The following is a 20,006-nucleotide window of genomic DNA, read 5'->3' on the forward strand; positions in this document are numbered from 1 at the left end:
CGTGGTCTGATTTCTACATCCACGATGCGACCAGTTGAACGATAATCGTTAGAAATAATTTCTATATCCACGATAGGACCAGTTGAACGATAATCGTTAGAAATGATTTCTATATCCACGTTCAAATAATTTCTACATCCACGACGCGACCAGTTGAACAATAATCGTTATAAATAATTTCTGTACCCACGACGCAATAATGTCTACATTTATGATACGATCAGTTGAACGATAGTCGTTACGAATGATTGCTATATCCACGTTACAAATAATTTTATATCCATGACGCGACCAGTTAAATGATTGTCGTTACAAATAATTTTATATCCACGTTACGAATAATTTCTATTATACATCCACGACACGACCAGTTGAACGATAATCGTTACAAATAATGTCTATATCCACGTTACAAATAACTTCTACATCGACGACGCGACCAGTTAAACGATAGTCGTTACAAATAATTTGATAGTCACGACGCGACGAGTTAAATGATAATCGTTAGAAATAATTTTATAATCACGACGCAATAATGTCTACATCTACGATACGACCAGTTGAACGTTAACCGTTGCAAATAATTTCTACATCTACGATACGATCGTTCGAATGTGTATAATCGTTGAGTACGCGGGGTTGTACGAGCTGCTTCATGACACAGCTGCGTTGAATGGACTCAACGGCCCTGTCATAGAACATCGTTACAACTCGATGTGCGCATCATCGTAAGACAAATCGCTACATTTACGATCTCTATAAAGCTAGACTTATTGCAGGTCAGATGACCAGCAGTTTGGACGATGATGTGGCCGTTCAGAGGCCAGTTGGGAATATTCGCCGTACGATTTTAACCTTGAAACAACACCGTGGAAGCGAACGAAATACAAGATGCTTTCGAAAAGGAGCCCTCGGGGGATGTTCTTATTCGGAGGAGAAAATAAACCAACATTCTTTGCTACATTTTCTAAACTTTGGTAATCGTTCAAGAACGTGTGTTCCAAAGTACCGTGACCCGAGATCATTTCATACTTTACACGAGTTTCGAGTACAGTTGAGCTGTATCGGGTGGCGATTAAACGACAACGTGCTTATTTATTGGAATATTGAATCGAACCGTTATAAAATTATCAAATTTGTATTTTAGCAGGAAAATTCCTAAGTATTCGTTTGATCACGTGCTTATTTATTAGAATATTGAATCGAACCGTTAGAAAATTATAAAATTTGTATTTCAGCAGGAAAATTCATAAATATTCGTTTGATCATTTTCGTGTAAGAAATGTTGTTCGTGTAGATTGTAAAAATTTATTCGTCTGTCGAGAAAAATATTCATACGAGTCTTGAATTTAGAAATACCACTTTCGTTTCTCGAAATACTTATAGAAGCTTCGAATCTAATCAGCAGGGATTCGGTCTTACTCGTTACTCGATCCCATCGCTACTCGCGATATCTTTTCGTTGCGTTCCATTCAACCCAGAGTCGATCTTTCCTTCTCTGTGGAATACTACTATGTAACGTTTCTAGATACCGAGACTTTAACGTCCATAAGCACTATCGATCCGAAGATCGCGAACTAAAAATATCTATCCCCTAGTATCCAGAGCTACCAGGGAGTTTCACTCGGAATAACTAGACCTCCTGTCGTAGTTGAATTATCGAGGACGGGTTACGGAATACCCTGGACTCCAGTCTCCAGGCAGTTGCGACGATGTTTACTCTCGAGTGATTTTCGCCGCTGGAGTTTAATACAAATCCATCAGGGGGGGTTTGATTCGGAATAACTAAGCCTTTCGTCGCATTCGAGTCATCGAGGACTGGTACGGGAGGACTCTGGACTTCACTTTCTAGCAATTGAAAAGATATTTATTCTTGGGTGATCATCGCCGCTGGAGTTTAATACAGTTCCACCGTGGGTTTAGTACAGTTTGATTTGGAATAATTGGACCTCTCGTCGCGTTCGAATTGCCGAGAATGGTTGGAAAAAATCACGAAATTCAGTTTCCAGTAATTGTAAGGACCTCCCGTCTCGAGTGATTTTTGTTGATAGAGTTACGTACAAACGAGCGAGACTTTTGCGTCATGGCGTACACGGGTAACGGAGGTTTTAACATCTATAACCCGCATCGATTCGAAGATCACGAACTAAAAATATCTATCCCCTAGTATCCAGAGCTACCAGGGAGTTTCACTCGGAATAACTAGACCTCCTGTCGTAGTTGAATTATCGAGGACGGGTTACGGAATACCCTGGACTCCAGTCTCCAGGCAGTTGCGACGATGTTTACTCTCGAGTGATTTTCGCCGCTGGAGTTTAATACAATTCCATCAGGGGGGGTTTGATTCGGAATAACTAAGCCTTTCGTCGCATTGGAGTCATCGAGGACTGGTACGGGAGACTCTGGACTTCACTTTCTAGCAATTGAAAAGATATTTATTCTTGGGTGATCATCGCCGCTGGAGTTTAATACAGTTCCACCGTGGGTTTAGTACAGTTTGATTTGGAATAATTGGACCTCTCGTCGCGTTCGAATTGCCGAGAATGGTTGGAAAAAATCACGAAATTCAGTTTCCAGTAATTGTAAGGACCTCCCGTCTCGAGTGATTTTTGTTGATAGAGTTACGTACAAACGAGCGAGACTTTTGCGTCATGGCGTACACGGGTAACGGAGGTTTTAACATCTATAACCCGCATCGATTCGAAGATCACGATCTAAAAATATCTACTCCCTCGTGCTCACCGCTATCGGGAAGCTTCGAGTCGAAATAACTGGGTGTCTCGTCGTATTAAAACTATCGAAGACTCTGGACTCTAGTCCCTAACAGTTGCAAGGATGATCATCTTTGAGTCGTTTCTGTTTAACGCAATTCCACCAGGTGGGTTTCATTCGAAATAATTAATCATCTCGTCGCGTTCGAGTTGTCGAGGACAGGTACAGAAGGCTCTAGACTACACTTTCCAGCAATTGCAACGATACTAGATTGCTTAATAAGTTTTGTCGTTCCATAACACTTATCGAACAGTACAATATTGAACAGTACTACATTGAATAGTACTACATTCAACAGTACTATATTGAATAGTATTACATTGAACAGTACTGCATTGAATAGTACTACATTGAACAGTACTTCATTAAACAGTACTACATTGAATAGTACTACATTGAACAGTACTACATTGAACAGTACTACATTGAACAGTACTATATTGAACAGTACTACATTGAACAGTACTATATTGAACAGTACTATATTGAACAGTACTATATTGAACAGTACTACATTGAACAGTACTGTTTAATAAGTTTCATCGAGCGACGAAACTTATCGAACAACGTATTATTTACTCCCGGATCATATTTTGCCGCTAGAATTCCACCAGGAGTACGACTCGACGTAAACAAAACCGAGTGTAGCGACAACGACGAGAAACGGAAGAAAACTTCGGTTTCACCGGACTCCGGGTTCGTCGAATTGCTTTCACTTTCACCGAAAATTCGCCTGATCAAATTTTATGGTCGTTCCTCGGCCCTTTTAACGGGTCTTCGTCACGTAATCCCGGCCGATATTACGACGCGCGGCGCGGCGCGGCGCGGAGCGGCGCGACGCGTTGTGTTTCGCCCCAGGAAACGCCCAACACGCTCGATAAATCTCGCCTGGGCTTTCGAGCGACTTCGTGTTAGCGCTTGAAAGGAGTTTTAGCGTAACGTTCTGGTATCGTTTTACCGTGCCGCCGCAATAAAGGTATTTATTAACCGGTTAATCGACTAAATACCGAGCTTCCTGTTTTGCGCGAATTCCAGCGTCGCGCGGCCAGGATCGGCCCCACGCGAATCGAAAAAGGACGAATCCTAGCGATTAAAAAGATTGATTATTTGCAACGTTGATCGATTTCAACGATCCCGAAACATCGTCGCGTGAATCGATTCGTGAAGGTTTCAGAGGAGAAGGGAGAAAGTACGTTTAAAAAAGAAACGGTGCTCGAGCTTGACAAGTCATTTGTGCCAATAATATTGTTACGTAAGGAAACGTTATTAAATCTTGTCCAATACGCGTTACAAATCTGGATCAAATACGATGACGAAACCGAAGAAATTGTAACTTCGTGACGTTTCATATTCGTTAATCATTGATACGAATTTCTTCGGTTTCTTCGACGTATACCAAGGCATTTGTTGCAAATTCTTACGATGTCGTGTACACGTCGTGATAAATTACGAGCAGGGATGGGACAAGTCGTTCATTCGGACAAATGAATTAAAATTCGAATTCGAATCGTTGAATGAAATATTCAGTACAAATTTTACACGTTACAATGTTATATTTTCCGGTTCCGAGTAACGAAGTTCCCCGAGGAAAGTTTTCGGGCGATTGTTAAGGATAAACTGGCGAAAATTGCAAGCAGGACGAAAGCAGTACTTATCGAACAGGTAACGAACAGTACGGCTCGGGGCTGGAAATATTAAAAATACACGTACAAGACCAATAAGAAGTGTGTTTAACCGTAATAGAATGTTTCATGAAAGGTATGTGACTTTTATCGCACGATCGTATTAATCTAGCCACGTCCGCACATTAAACTTAGAATTTCTGGTTTCGTTCGTTTTTAATTATGTATAATTTAAGTTAATGGATGGTCGCGTAAATTAGCAGTTGCACGGGGTTACCAACAGCAATGGCGCCGGCCCTGCTCGCGCTCTTGGTAAACGGATGTCGTAGCGGCCGGAAATCGACCTATAGATCATTGCTACACTGTTTCTTTCGATCGGTGGAAAGTAATTATCGTTACTACGAATTCGAGTTATTTTTCATTAAATTTACTTTACCAAATTTTTACATTAAGTAAACTATTGTATCCATTTCCGTAGTTTCGTGAGACTCTTGGATCGTTTCTGTGAAATTTATTCATCAACGATATCGCTCGAGAGCTCTCTGGAAGTGAATACTCCTTGTATGCTGATAGTTGAACATCCACAAAGAGCGTATTATCAATCTACATATAAAGAACTCGAATAACGATGTCTAAGGAACTCGATATCTTTTAATATTGCCAAATGTTCGGTCACTGGAGCAAGACGATCTTTGCTTCTCCTTGACCCGATCGCTCTCAATGCGCGTAGAAACGTCAACGATCAATGATATTAATGACCCCAGGTGCCTGAGAAAATCAATTTTTATTTTCCGTATCGATCCTTGAGGAATATTTCATTACTTATGTTCACTTTTTATACATCTAAACTGGATCACCTCGTAACCATAACTCGTACATGTAATTTACATAGCTCCGATTACGATACTCTAGAATCCCTAAATCTGTTAATTAATCAGCGTACTTAATTTTATATATTTTATATATTTATCTACCATCTAAATCATTCTTCTTCGTTTCTTTGCTTATCTCTTTTGTTTTTGTTCGTTCTTGTGTATTATCTTATGAATTTCTTCGATTAATTATTCTATTGTATCAATACGTAGGATTATTAATACGTATCAACATAATTAGTCTTTGTTTCTTCGCTTATTTCTTTTTTCTCTGTTCATTCTCGTATATTATCTTATGAAATTCTTCGATTAATTATTCTATTGTATCAATACGTAGGATTATTAATACGTATCTACATAATTAGTCTTTGTTTCTTTGTTTATTTCTTTTTTCTCTGTTCATTCTCGTATATTATCTTATGAAATTCTTCGATTAATTATTCTATTGTATCAATACGTAGGATTATGAATACGTATCAACATAATTAGTCTTTGTTTCTTCGCTTATTTCTTTTTTTTTTGTCCATTCTCGTATATTATCTTATGAAATTCTTCGATTAATTATTCCACCAATACGTAGGATTATTAATTCGTCTTCGTTTCTTCGCTTATTTCATTTTTCTCTGTCCATTCTCGTATATTATCTTATGAAATTCTTCGATTAATTATTCCACCAATACGTAGGATTATTAATTCGTCTTCGTTTCTTCGCTTATTTCTTTTTCTCTGTCCATTCTCGCACATTATCCTACGGATTTCTCCGATCGACTGTTCAATCAATGCATTGATACGCGAGTGGCGCGACCTATTGAAAATAAAGAATTACCAGCCGTTTAATAAATAAATAAATAAATTTCCAGAGCATCGATTTACGCAACGGCCATAGACTGGGCGATAATTATCGAACGGGGAGCAGCCGCTCGTTAAAGCGCGCGCGTATAATTGCAGACAACTCGAGAGTATCGATCAAAGAACGAGACGCTGAACGATAAAAATCGTGAAAGAACGCGTGTCACCGCGGGGCGTATCTGGGTTAAAAATGAAGGCAACCTGCCTCCCGGCACCGCGATCGATCGCTTTTAACGAATCGATTCGCGCATGGGTTGCTGCTTTCGAACCGTCGAGGCTCTAAACCCAATTTTTCCCCCCTTTTCGATCTTTAAAATCGTTAATAGCGATTCGAATCGTTCCATAATATTAGAATTATTTCGTCTCGATGTTAGTTCCTCCATCAGGGCGCAGTGAGCTTTTTCTCTCGGACACGTAACTTCGAAACGAATTTTTCTTACACCGATGCTGTTATCATCCGGTTGTTCGGAAAGTAATTTCGTGTTTTTTGGTGAATATGAAACACGATTTTTTTAGAGCGTACAAACGTTCTATTAAATTATATATTCTCCATTTCGCAAAACGAAATGACTTTTTGAACAATATTCAATAGATCGTGTAATTTTGCCAATGATCTTTCTAATTTTATCAATTTCATTCACTATTCTTTATGATTTAGCAAATTGTCGATTGTTATCGTGTTCATTTTTTGGACATTTTGCGATCGATGCTGCTATTGGATCGTGTAATTTTGCTAACGATCTCTTTCATTTTTATCGATTTCTTTCACGGTTTTGATTACGAACCGTTTATCTGGAACATCGCTTCCAGACGTATCAAATTTTACATATTGCGTTTTCGGGTAATTTAGGAAAACCGATTTTCTAATTTGAAACGTCTTTATTGTTCTTGGCGAGACGAAACATTCTCTGTGGTAAGAAAACTTGTTTCGAAGTAACGAGTGGTGCAACGTGAAACAATTTTTTCCCCGAGTAAGACGACGTATCGAAAAATATTTTTATCAGTTTACGATACGCGACGAAAGGTGAAATTCTTCGTATATGATACGTCGATGGCACGCTCGCGATTTATATACAAATATTAATTTTCAACGGTGGATAAATCGCGCGAAAAGAGACAGGAAATGTAAACAAAACCTTGATCGGAACAAGTGTTCTTTATTTTATATTATGTAAAATTTGACGGTCATCCGGTCAATATAAATCCTCGAGAATCAGACTTTCACCGACTCTGAGGTTAAGATCGAGACTTAGATCTTGCGTAGAATTCGATTCGGAGCGGTTGCTTGCATGTCTAAGCAGATTCTACCCGTGTATTTATATTTTTTCATCGATATTTAATCGCGCGCGAAGGAATTTCGAATACTCGAGAAAGTGCATCTGGAAATTCAAATTCCTACCGAGTCTAACGTATTTTTTACAAAATATTATTACCTTCGTACGTTTACTTCGCGATATTCTTGCGCATCTTCGACGACCGATGCTTTCTAATGTGCATCGCGAGCTTTTGCTCGGTGGACGAGACGATGCATCGATTAAATTATTTCTCAATTTTGCGTCTTCGGAGCAAAACGAAATCGATTTACCAATCACGGTATAAATCAACGTATCAACTTCGGTAGGAGACAGTTATTTCGAACGGTGAATGTTTCTGGTAAAGAGAAGATGGGCAACAATATCGTCGGTTACGAAATCGTGTAACTCGAATCGACAATTAATAAAACCAAAGACATTTTGCTTCTTTCAACGTGACTCGATAATGCGGTGAAAGAGAAAACTGGATCGAAAGTTAAATAAAGCAAAATAGATTTGCGTTTCATCGCAAATAATGGCTCTCTGTTTTTCGATTCTATTTTTCGTTTCCACTATTTACGATTCATTACTATAACGTTCCATCGTCGATTTCTACACCATTTCTTCCATTTGTAATTATGCATACTATCGTATAAAACATTGATTCGTATTTTCAGAAATATATTTTCTTTTCCTCGATGCGATACACTTTTCTCAGCGAATCTCATCCTTCTTTTCGATACTCGCAGTTTTTGACTCCGATACGAGAGTTACGTTCCAATAATTACGAACAAGTGATCGAAACTATACTTTTTCTTACCCACTCTGTACTGCAAATGCGTTAGTCTGTATTAAATATCGATAAGAGTACAATTATGAACTTTCGATCGTATTCTCGGATAAATTTCTCCAAATGCAATTTCCTGTATTCACCGCGTCGAACAAACGTATCCTCGTGGGTATCGGCGTGTCTAGTTAATCTCGGAAAAATCGTTTCGATTATACGAAGGATTGGTGTACATATGTGATTCACACGTGTGAAGCATCAAGAGACACATCGTTTAAATATTATCTTTTATCAAACGATATCAGCCGAACTTTACCCTTTGCTATTCACCAAAAACAACTCATAGTCCAGGAATGACAATACCTGGATGACATCGTTTAAACTTTGCCCTAATAGCAATTCTCACCTACCGTACTCCAAAGCGATCCAATAGGATAAGATTGTATGTAATAGGTTGCTGGATAAGTTTTGTCGTTCGATAAGAAATAATTTTTCTAAAGATGGTTCTTCTACTGTTCGATGAACGTGTGTAAAGTTTCGTGTAGATCTGTCGACTCGTTCGTATGTTTACAGTTGTTCGAAGTTGATCTTTTTACAATGGAAACGTACGAAATTATTCACGTACGAATAAACCAGAGACTCTAAGTTTAACCTTTGAATCGAACACTTGGGTCTCTTGTTAAACATTTCTTTACCATGATTCAAGGAAGTGTTAAAGTCGTGTGGATTCACGTGACAATAGAATCTTTTCTTAGTTGAAAAGATTCGTCTCTTTGGTAATCTTTGGTTGAAATTATTTTCGTTTGAAATATTTATTTTTCAAAGTGACACGTAAAAGTCCCGTCACACACGGTTCGCTCGTTCGTTGCGCGGCACTAGTATTTATGTCGATCATTTTCAGAACGAGACAATTACGCGGACATGTTAATTGGTCCGTTCTCTAAAATCGCCAGCGGTCGTTTCAGTATCGATACTTTTTCTCGAGGCTGAATCGAGATACATATAATCGTGTTTTTAAAATCCGTAATGATTATTAAGAATAATCGAATATTCGAAAAAATTATAGAATTATAATTTGGAAGCACTGATTCGCATCAAAATTAGTATCGGAATGTTTTCGAGGTAGCTGATTACGAATTTGAAATAAAAATTGCTGAGAACAAAATGGTAGATCCAGTTTGTTCAATACATATTTTAAACAATTGTCATACTTTCGTATTTTATTGTCACGTATCTCAGTATTCGGGAGATATCGAATTTATTTATTACGAGTTAGTAGACTGAATTCATAAAGACAATAAATATTCAATGAAGAGTTGAATCAAATCGATCGAGAGTTTCGAGAAGTTTACGGTGGAGCAACGAAACACTAAATCTAATTATTTCCGAGAAAGAAATATTCATTTGTTTAAACATTTAACTACGTACTATCGAAGCGTAGATTCTGACAGATATCGGAAAAATTGATCGTATTACCGTTCATTGACGCTGGAAACTTATATTTACTTAAAGTGAAATAAAAATGCACTTTTCTGAAAATTGCATTCAACTGAAAACAATAACAAAATTGTCGATTGTACGTTAAAATGTACGTTACATATTTCATTTTGACGTATATAATTAAACGATCAAAACTTGTTCTCGTTAAATGTTCTCAGTTACTCGTCACCTTAACGTTATGTCTTCCGCTAAAAGTATCACCTGTTCCGTACTCGAACTTTGACATTATATTTCTCAAAAACTGCTCGACATTTTTCAAAAATTCTTTCCAGTTTTTGCAAAAATCGTCCTACCGGGAAACTGCGTTGAAAAAGTTCGTTTCTTAACATTGACAAAATTGAACTTCTTTCCGCTTTCGAGGCACTGTGCCTCGCGACAATTACACGCTCGAATCGACTTTCATTTTCTACGGGCGGAGTGATCGTTTCGCTGGGTCCCGTCGCTTCATCTTTCCTTCCTTCCTTCCTTCCTTCCGTTCTTCCTTCCGGTCCTGAACGGAGAAAGGAGACGTCGAGACGACGGTGAACAAAGACGACGAGATCTCGCGAGACGGTGACGTCCACGTCCGAGATCCAGAGGGAGAAAGGCGACCGAGGAGGGTGGAGAGGGTAAAAAGAGTCGGAGATTTTTTCGAAACGAACGTGTCGTGCTGTTATTCCACCGAGCTGGTTTCCTCCTCCGCCACTCGCTGCCAACTTGACGCGTATCCGTTTACTCGACCGATACTTTCTTCCGTCGAATGTCTCTCGAAACTTCCGCTATTACCACGCGTATTGTCTTCATCGACGCCCAACGCTTCTTCGCGTTCATCTCGCGGGGATCGTCGATGTTTATTCGAAGGGAATCGTGGTAATTATTCGGAAACGATGGAGTTTCACCGATTTCAATGATTTTTGAACGTGTTGTAAAAATCAACATTTCGAACAACTTTTTTCTGTACATATAACATGTAACGTATAACATGTAACATATAACATGTAACGTATAACATGTAACGTATAACATGTAACATATAACATGTAACGTATAACATGTAACATATAACATGTAACATATAACATGTAACATATAACATGTAACATATAACATGTAACATATAACATATAACATGTAACATATAACATATAACATGTAACATATAACATGTAACATATAACATGTAACATATAACATGTAACATATAATATGTAACATATAACATGTAACATATAACATGTAACATATAACATGTAACATATAACATGTAACATATAACATGTAACATATAACATGTAACATATAACAAAAATTCTGTATATATTACAGAGCTCTAGTTGCTGAGATCTTTGCAAAAAACTATTGCTACTGATACAATGAATATTGTTTATAGCTACGTGTTTGTGGCAGTGTGTGTGTAAGCGTCGAGTCGCAGATTGTTTATGGTTTCTATAGTGCATGGAGGTGACTGGTACTGGACACGTATAACGGGTGTGCTTTAAAACTCGAACGAGTAGTCGATCGCCTAACGGCAACCGGAATAAAAGAACCTAATCCGAATTTAATTCGTTAAATTAGTTACTAGGTGGAATAGTTCGGTTTAAGTAAGTTTCGGGTTAGGTTTTTTTATTTACTCGTCTATTCAGGTAGGTTAGTAGATACTAGATTGTTCAATGTTTTGTCGTTCGATAAAACTTATTAAACAGTATAGTATTAGGTTGCACGATAAGTTTCGTCGTTCGATAAAACAGTACTGCATTGAACAGTACTGTTAAATAAGTTTCATCGTTCGATGAAACAGTACTACATTGAACAGTACTGTTAAATAAGTTTCATCGTTCGATAAAACAGTACTGTATTGAACAGTACTGTTAAATAAGTTTCGTCGTTCGATGAAACAGTACTGTTAAATAAGTTTCGTCGTTCGATGAAGCAGTACTGTTAAATAAGTTTCGTCAGTCGATGAAACACTATTACATTGAACAGTACTATTAAATAAGTTTCGTCGTTCGATGAAACAGTACTGCATTGAACAGTACTGTTAAATAAGTTTCATCGTCCGATGAAACAGTACTGTTAAATAAGTTTCGTCGTTCGATGAAACAGTACTGTTAAATAAGTTTCGTCGTTCGATGAAACAGTACTACATCGAACAGTACTATTAAACAAGTTTTGTTGTTCGATGAAACAGTACTACATCGAACAGTACTGTTAAACAAGTTTTGTCGTTCGATGAAACAGTACTGCATTGAACAATACTGTTAAATAAGTTTCGTCGTTCGATAAAACACTACTGCATTGAACAGTACTGTTAAATAAGTTTTGTCGTTCGATGAAACTGTACTGCATTGAACAGTACTATTAAATAAGTTTCGTTGTTCGATGAAACAGTACTACATCGAACAGTACTGTTAAATAATTTTTATCGAACGACAAAATTTATCGAACAACCTATTAGACCCGTTTGATCGTTGATCGCCATAACGTTGTATAGAAACAAGAGGTAAGTAGTAATCGTGAGCTGACGCATACAGAGTCACAAACGCGTACTTATAGAAAGAATTCAATGTAGTAGTAAGGATCTTTTTGAGGAAAAATGTCAGAAACTAAGGTCGAGCGACAGTTATACGTATATCGAAGAAGTAGTTCAAATTGTTGATTTCTACAACATATTCAAAAATCGTCGAAATCGGTGAGACACCCCCTTTTCTAAATAATTACCAGAAACTGTTCGAAAGCTTCGGTCGATTTTCTAAAATATTGTACTTGAAACGAGGACGTACGTAAATTTCTGCGATTGAAAAAATAAAACGAAATTAACGGTGTCGATTAACGAAAAAAAATTGTACGATAGAGAAGATGTTTCTTTGCGAGTTCCAGCTTCGAAATTAAATAACAGAGAAAAGTTGAAGATGTTATTATTTCTTTGTAATTTACAATTCAATACTTCGCGGTACGAATGTCAACGTTTGAGATAGGTAAGTACAATTCTTTTTTTCTTTAAAGCATCGCGCAACCATTGGAAATGGAGCACGCAGAAAAGATTCGTTTTATCAGTTTTATCGTACGCTGGCTGAAATGGATACTAATATTATTCTTAGCCGAGTAAATACGAGGGTCGTTCGAAATTCGAGCGACGTGGAAAAAAGTAATTCACTCGTACGAACGGATCCGTTTTTCAAACTTTGATATTCAGACTGTGAAACGTTACATCGTAAATTAAGAACGAACATTCGTTTCTTCGGAAACGACCACGTCTAACGATACGTTAACCGTGATTGAAATATTCGTACACGTCGATCAACAGTTTCGTACTCGTCGAGTGGGATTTTTGTAGAATTTTTGGAAATGAACGTTTCACAGAAGGTACACACCGCGTGGAAATAAACGTTCGCGCGGAAAACGAACGCATCTCGTAATTTCCTGCACAGGGTGTCTTTGAATGGCGATTTAAAACACCGCGGGACTTCTGGTGCTCGCGAAGCTAATAAAAAATGCTTACTCAACTTAGGAACGCGGATCAATCCTTTCGTAGTAACCAGTGCTTTTCTACATACGCCGCCAATGTAACAGCGTATGTACACACTGTTTATAGAACGTTCCTCGTAATCGGATTATAATGGTGAAACGTCGTTCCATTGTACATAATGAAAGAACGCCGAGAGACAAGTTACATTATTGAAATAAACGATCGTCGTTTACTCCGAAACAATTCTCGTGTCCACGGACCCGTGCTGACTAAGCGCGTCTATTTTTTTTTTTTTTTTTTATTCAATTTAGCGAGAACTACAAGCCTGTATTGTATTCGATCACCTTTCAAAAACGCCCTAAATATCTTTCCGCCTACGGAGTCGGTCTTCATTAACCCTTTGACCCGCAATCACGAGCCTGACTCGCGCAATAATGCTTCTTCTTTCTTGCAATTTCTAATTTTAATAAACGCTTTAATAAATTCCACTCCAAAAGCCGATAGAGGCTCGGACGACCGCCCGTTACCTGGGATCATTTTCGAGGAAATAATTATTTAACTTTCACGAGACCCGAGTCGGAATAACGTGCAGGATTAAATGTCACACTCTGCCAAAGGCGATCGCGGAACAAACGTCGACCCGGTGTGTTAATAAAGTCAGTTGTTTTTTTTTTTGTTTCTTTTTTCGTTCGAGCGTTCTAGAAAATATTTGCGCGTTTTAAAAGCTTCGATTCGTCGAGTCACGAGCGTGTAGGAGCGAGAAAGGATCCAAACACGATGATTCGTGTTCTTTCGTCATCGTTTCGAAAACAATTGCGTTCATCCGTTGACTTTTGAGACGCAAAGCAGGGGTATGCTATAGAAACAAGATTATGTTATGTATGATTGTGTAATTACAGTTTTGTTTCGAATAACTATCAAAACTTTCGTTTCTCTCTACAACTCTTTCCACAAATCGAACAAAGGGGACGACGATAACACGAGCGAACTAAACGACATCTGATCATTTTCTAATTCGTGTATCTCCGCTCGAGTGAATTGTACTCGAAGAAACACGGCAACTCGTTAATTTCGAAACGTATCGAAGTTGTCGAATATCGTTTCGAGGATTTATTAAAATAGTAACATCTAGTAACATCCACCCCTTTCGAACGAAGAATGTTTCCTCATGTGGATCGGAAAGAAACGAGACGTTTCAGATGGCCGTGACAAGTACAACACCCTGTACATTCGATTACTCGGTATCGGATCACCGATACTAAGATACTTTATTCCAACGGTTAGGTTTGAAAAACCAGCGTGGAGCAAAGCGACTAAAACCGCGCGCCCTGACGATACAAATAGCACGATTAACTTGAACTCGGTTTCTCGCGCGAATTTAATTAGGCGTGCAGGGTACGCGTAGCACTTTGATAATAGATCGCGAGGATTACGCGAAACTAACTCTGTCGCTCTAAACAGGAAGCGAAGTGACTCAAACCGCGCTTAACCCGCTTCAACCGAAACATTCTAATAGCGCAAGTAGCGCGATTAACTTTAACTCGGTTTCTCGGGTACTCGAGTAAATTTAATTAGCCGCGGAGGGTGCGCGTACCGCTTTGATAATTGATCGGATTACGCGAAATTTACTCCATCGCTCGAAACAGGAATCAAAGTATCGCCCGGATCGCGAGTTCCGTTGCAGCACGCTAATGGCACCAGTATCACGATTACGATTACAGAAGTACCAAAGCGGTCAATGTCGCCCGTTTGAAACTTTCTCTTAAAATTACGCGATCGTGAACGATGCTTTCGTCGACGTGTTCGATGACAGCTCGCAGAAACGGGGAATCAATTGTAATTCGTAAATTAATTTACCCCACTCCCATCTAATTCCACAGATACCGCGATACGAGTACCTTTACAGTCGGTAATTCGAGCGTTGACCCGGTTTCGCGAATACCCGCGCAAATTTAATCGAGCGTTCAAGATCTACGCTCGCCACTTCGGGTAAACGATCGCTACGATTACGCGAAACTTCGGCCTGTCGTTCGAAACAGGAAGCGACCGATTATAGAAAGAGTGAAAGTGCAAACGTAGATCGTGAACTTCGATCTCGTCGGGTCGTAGTTCGAGATACGGTCTACGGTCTGGATCGAATCGAAGGAAACGGTATTCGTGAGAAGCCGTAAACGACGGTCGTCTGCTCCGATTTTCTCCTCGTTAACTTCGAGAGCGGGTGCAAACGCCGCGGAATAAAAAAGGAGAAACAAGAAACAAAAAGATGAAGAAGAAAGAGGGGAAAAAGGAACGGTGTTGCTACATCGAAAACGGTTACAACGATCGCAGCGCACCGGCTCCGAAAAAGAACTTTTCGAGCAGTCGACCTCGAACCACTTGCCCGAACCTCCGGGCATCCGACCGGCATCCACAGCCGGACATACTGGCCGAAATTTCGCAATTACTCGCCCTAACGCACATCGTGAACTTTCTACGCTGCATGATCGAGGAAAGAAATCGAGAGACGGTCGAATCGTCTCGATCGGTTCGAATTTCGCGATCGGAAGACGCGAGTCGTTTCGTTCGTGCGTACGCATCTACGAAAGGTTGTCTACTGTTCGGAGAAAAGAAATCGACTCCTGAGCGAAAGGAACGTTCTCATCGTGGCGCTCTTTTTTCGGTAATGTTTAGAATCGAGTCTCGAACAACGATTAGCAAAGTCTGAAAGTCGAATTTGAAGATTCGATCGTGTTTCGAGACAATTTTTGCACAGTATAACTATATACATACTATTTGGGTTATTAATCGTCGGATGTGAGCCTTTAGCAAAAATTTTGCTTCGTAGATCAAGGCTTAGGCATTTAATAGAATTTATTAATTAATAGGTTGTTCAATAAGTTTTATCGAACGATGAAATTTGTTAAAAAACCTAGTATGCACCGCATCTACGAAAGGTTGTCTACTGTTCGGAGAAAAGAAATCGACTCTCGAGCGAAAGGAGCGTTCTCATCGTGGCGTTCTTTTTTCGGTAATGTTTAGAATCGAGTCTCGAACAACGATTATCAAAGTCTGAAAGTCGAATTTGAAGATTCGATCGTGTTTCGAGACAATTTTTGCACAGTATAACTACATACATACTATTTGGGTTATTAATCGTCGGATGTGAGCCTTTCGCAAAAATTTTGCTTCGTAGATCAAGGCTTAGGCATTTAATGGAATTTATTAATTAATAGGTTGTTCAATAAGTTTTATCGAACGATGAAACTTGTTAAAAAAACTAGTATGCACCGTATCGACGCAAAGTTGTCTACTGTTCGGAGAAAAGAAATCAACTCTCGAGCGAAAGGAGCGTTCTCATCGTGGCGCTCTTTTTTCGGTAATATTTAGAATCGAGACTCGAACAACGAGTCTTTGGTAAACATTACCAAAGTTTGAAAATCAAATTTGAAAATTCAATTGTGTTTCGAGACAATTTTTACGCAGTATAACTATATACATACTATTTGGGTTATTAATCGTCGGATGTGAGCCTTTTGCAAAAATTTTGTTTCGTAGATCGAGGCTTAGGTATTTAATAGAATTTATTAATTAATAGGTTGTTCGATAAGTTTTATCAAACGATGGAACTTATTATGCAACCTAGTACTATACTGTTCGATAAGTTTTATCAAACGTTGAAACTTATTATGCAACCTAGTACTATACTGTTCGATAAGTTTTATCAAACGATGAAACTTATTATGCAACCTAGTACTATACTGTTCAATAAGTTTTATCGAACGATGAAAAACCTAGTATACACAAGGTTGTTTACTGTTCGGAGAAAAGAAATCAACTCTCAAGCGAATGGATATTTAAAATTGAGACTCGAACAACGATTACTAAAGTTTGAAAGTCGAATTTGAAGATTCGATCGTGTTTCGAGACAAGTTTTGCGCAGTTAACCTTTGTACATATTTTTTGGGCTGTTAATTTCTTTCGTAGATCGAGGCTTAATCATTTAACAGAACTTACTAATTATGTGTCAGCTACTCTGAATCAGCGGTTTTCAAACTTTTTAAACGACGCTGATCCAAAAGAACAAAATGGAAAATTTTTGCCCCTGAGATTTATAGACGAAATATTTTTATTTCTTTCAGTTCGATCGATTCGATTCTCATTGAATGAAAATCTAAGAACGGGAGCATTCACTAAATAATACGACGTGACGTGTAATATTTAAAACGATACGAAAATAGATATACTCTCGCACTTATCGAATTCTAAACAGAGAATTTCTAAACAGAGAAAAATGTTTAAATTATTCGTCACGTTGAAAACGTTCTTTCGTGCCCCCTTTTGATCGTAAAACAGTCATCGAGATACCGTTTCGTATATCAGCGAGTTGACGTTACGTAGACCGATTTCAAAAACACCTTTGACACTGTTAACCACGGGATTATTGCTAAAAAGCTGCAACTATTCGGCTTCCGGGATAAACTTTCTATCGCGGTTATGCAGTAATTTAAGCAACAGATCTCGATTGACTATAATGGACAACTATCTCTATTACAGAATCGATATTACTTCTGTGGTTCCTAGAGACTCACGTTTGACACTGTTTGTGAACAATTTTTCAAGTTTTTCTTACACTGATGCTGCATTATACGCCGATTACTCGACGAGGCTATTCTCCCAAATAAAATTGGAAGATGTAGGCGCTTATTGCAACCGAATAATAAATAAATTCGTAGCTCGCTGCGACGACAACACGTTCCCATCGTACTAATGTACATTGCAATACATTCGTGCAATCGTTGTACAATTAATTGTGCTCTGTATAAAATAAGCGACTCCGGAGTCGCGTTTACCGTATTCGTCGGAACGTCATAGACCTTGTCTGTTAATTAATACCATACGACGGAACGCTCGTTACCTTTGTAGATGTTTACAAAAACGAGATCTTCCGCGACACGGTAAGTAAACGTACTGGTATTGAGATAAATAAATGAAATTAATTCGTTACAACGTTTTGCTCGAATTTTACATTAAAGTAGATCGGGTACGAATAATCGTTCTTTCTCGGTAACGAGTGCAAATTTGATCGATAAATTAAAAAAAAGAAAAAACCAATTAAAAACAGCCGTACAACTTTCTCGAAATGTAATATTTGGTGCGTATCGTGTTGCATACTTCTGAGAGGGGTATACGAATTCGCGAATGTGTTAATACGTCTTTAAGCTTCTCTTGGCACGGTAAGGGAATATGTAACAATTCCTTAAAATATTCGAGTCTTATTGAACGTATCTCTGTTGATTTTATAAATCTACGAGTTTTGCACCGTTCTGTTCTCTGGATACTCGTACTCGGGATATGCTAATGCAACGCGGTCTCTGCACCAGCCTGAATACCGTTCTTTGTTAGAGAGTATTCGAGGTAAATTTTTACGTTTTTACGCGATTTAAATTTGAAAATTACAACGGGACGCAGAACCGATCGCGATTATTATCGCGTATTAAATTGCTTCAATATTTTGTACTTTCGATGCGCGCGATTTTCAATATTCGTCGAGTTATTAACGGCCTTTGTATTCCAACTGCTTTACGACTAATTAATTTAAATGCTCGTTACAGGCTCTTTCGACATGTATATTTAATTAGAATTCGCTTCAAACGGTAATTGTGTAACGTAAATTACACCTAATACTTTATGAGATAATGTATACTTTTCCACGAGCTCGTTAAATTCATTCGGGAATTCTATCGGTCGACACAAACATCGTTGCTTTATTTGTTCGTACATGGATTCATTCTTCGTCGTACACCTAGTTAGTTATTTGTTACTTTGTCTTTAGATTAATTTTATTCAAGATTTCTCACTGTACAATTACTCGAACTCGTACATAGTAAACTAACACGGCAAATGTCCCCTTTACAATGGTAATAGTAATTTATCGGTCATATTTTGATCATCGTTATTAAAATTCACGATATTGATACCACTCGTCTAAATCGGGAATATTTCTATAAATAATTCGAAGAAAGAAATAGCAATGGAAGGTTATTCCACGGATCTCGACGAATCGATTTACAAAGAAGGTACACGAACGTTTTGGTATCGTTGGCCCAGGTGCATTAACCTTTGAGGAGATTATAGCGAAAAATTATTAATAGAAAGAAGAGAGCAAGAAACGTATTTACATTCGCAAGTCGCGACCTTTTCAAATATCCTTCGTGATTCACATAGTAACGAAAATTCACGACTCAGTTCCAGGTTAATTAACGTTGTAATTTTCCCACGAAAGAGCTGTCGAATAAACTTCTAAACGAACGACCAGTCGTTAAACTTATAATCGACGGTCGACAAATCGAGAAGCTGGCTGTGCATCCTGCACACCACCGTGGCTCGTAGGATGTCCGAGTCTGAAAGGCAAGTGGACAAGAGAGAAAGAGAAAGAGAGAGAGAGAGTAAAGAAGGCGAATCGAAGCGGGTAGGAGGTGTGCACACCTCTTACGAGTTTACGAGGCCTACGTCGAGCAGAACGAGCGGACAGTTACCTTTCTGTTTCGAGACAGCGAGGATCTGCTTCCCTCTATCGCGCGGATTTCAACGGTGATAGTTGAAATCACCTCTCGGTGAGTTCTCTATTCCGTACTGGTCGACGTTCGGACGATTTCCTTCGTAGTTCGCTTCTTACCAAAATAAGGTTCGCAGCAACGTAACGGTGATAAAACACAGCAAACGTTCGAGGCACTCGTCGAACGTTCGCGCCTAAACGTTGTCCGCGAAAAAAAACGCGAGATCGTGGATCACGTACGGTACGTACGTTGAGAAATGGATTTTCCTCGATCGCGGTGAGCACTTCGTATCGTTTCAAACTGATAGATACTCTTCGATTTCTCGTCGCGA

The 20,006-nt window shown here is 38.6% G+C and overlaps 1 protein-coding gene across 19 annotated transcripts in view; it reads right to left on the reverse strand.

The window, feature by feature from the left end:
- Window positions 1-20,006, reverse strand: part of LOC143146994 (uncharacterized) — a 284,039-nt gene that overhangs the window by 75,658 nt on the left and 188,375 nt on the right. The gene's annotated exons all lie outside the window — the stretch shown is intronic.

The sequence above is a fragment of the Ptiloglossa arizonensis genome, chromosome 5, assembly GCF_051014685.1.
Source record: "Ptiloglossa arizonensis isolate GNS036 chromosome 5, iyPtiAriz1_principal, whole genome shotgun sequence".
Taxonomy (NCBI): domain Eukaryota; kingdom Metazoa; phylum Arthropoda; class Insecta; order Hymenoptera; family Colletidae; genus Ptiloglossa; species Ptiloglossa arizonensis.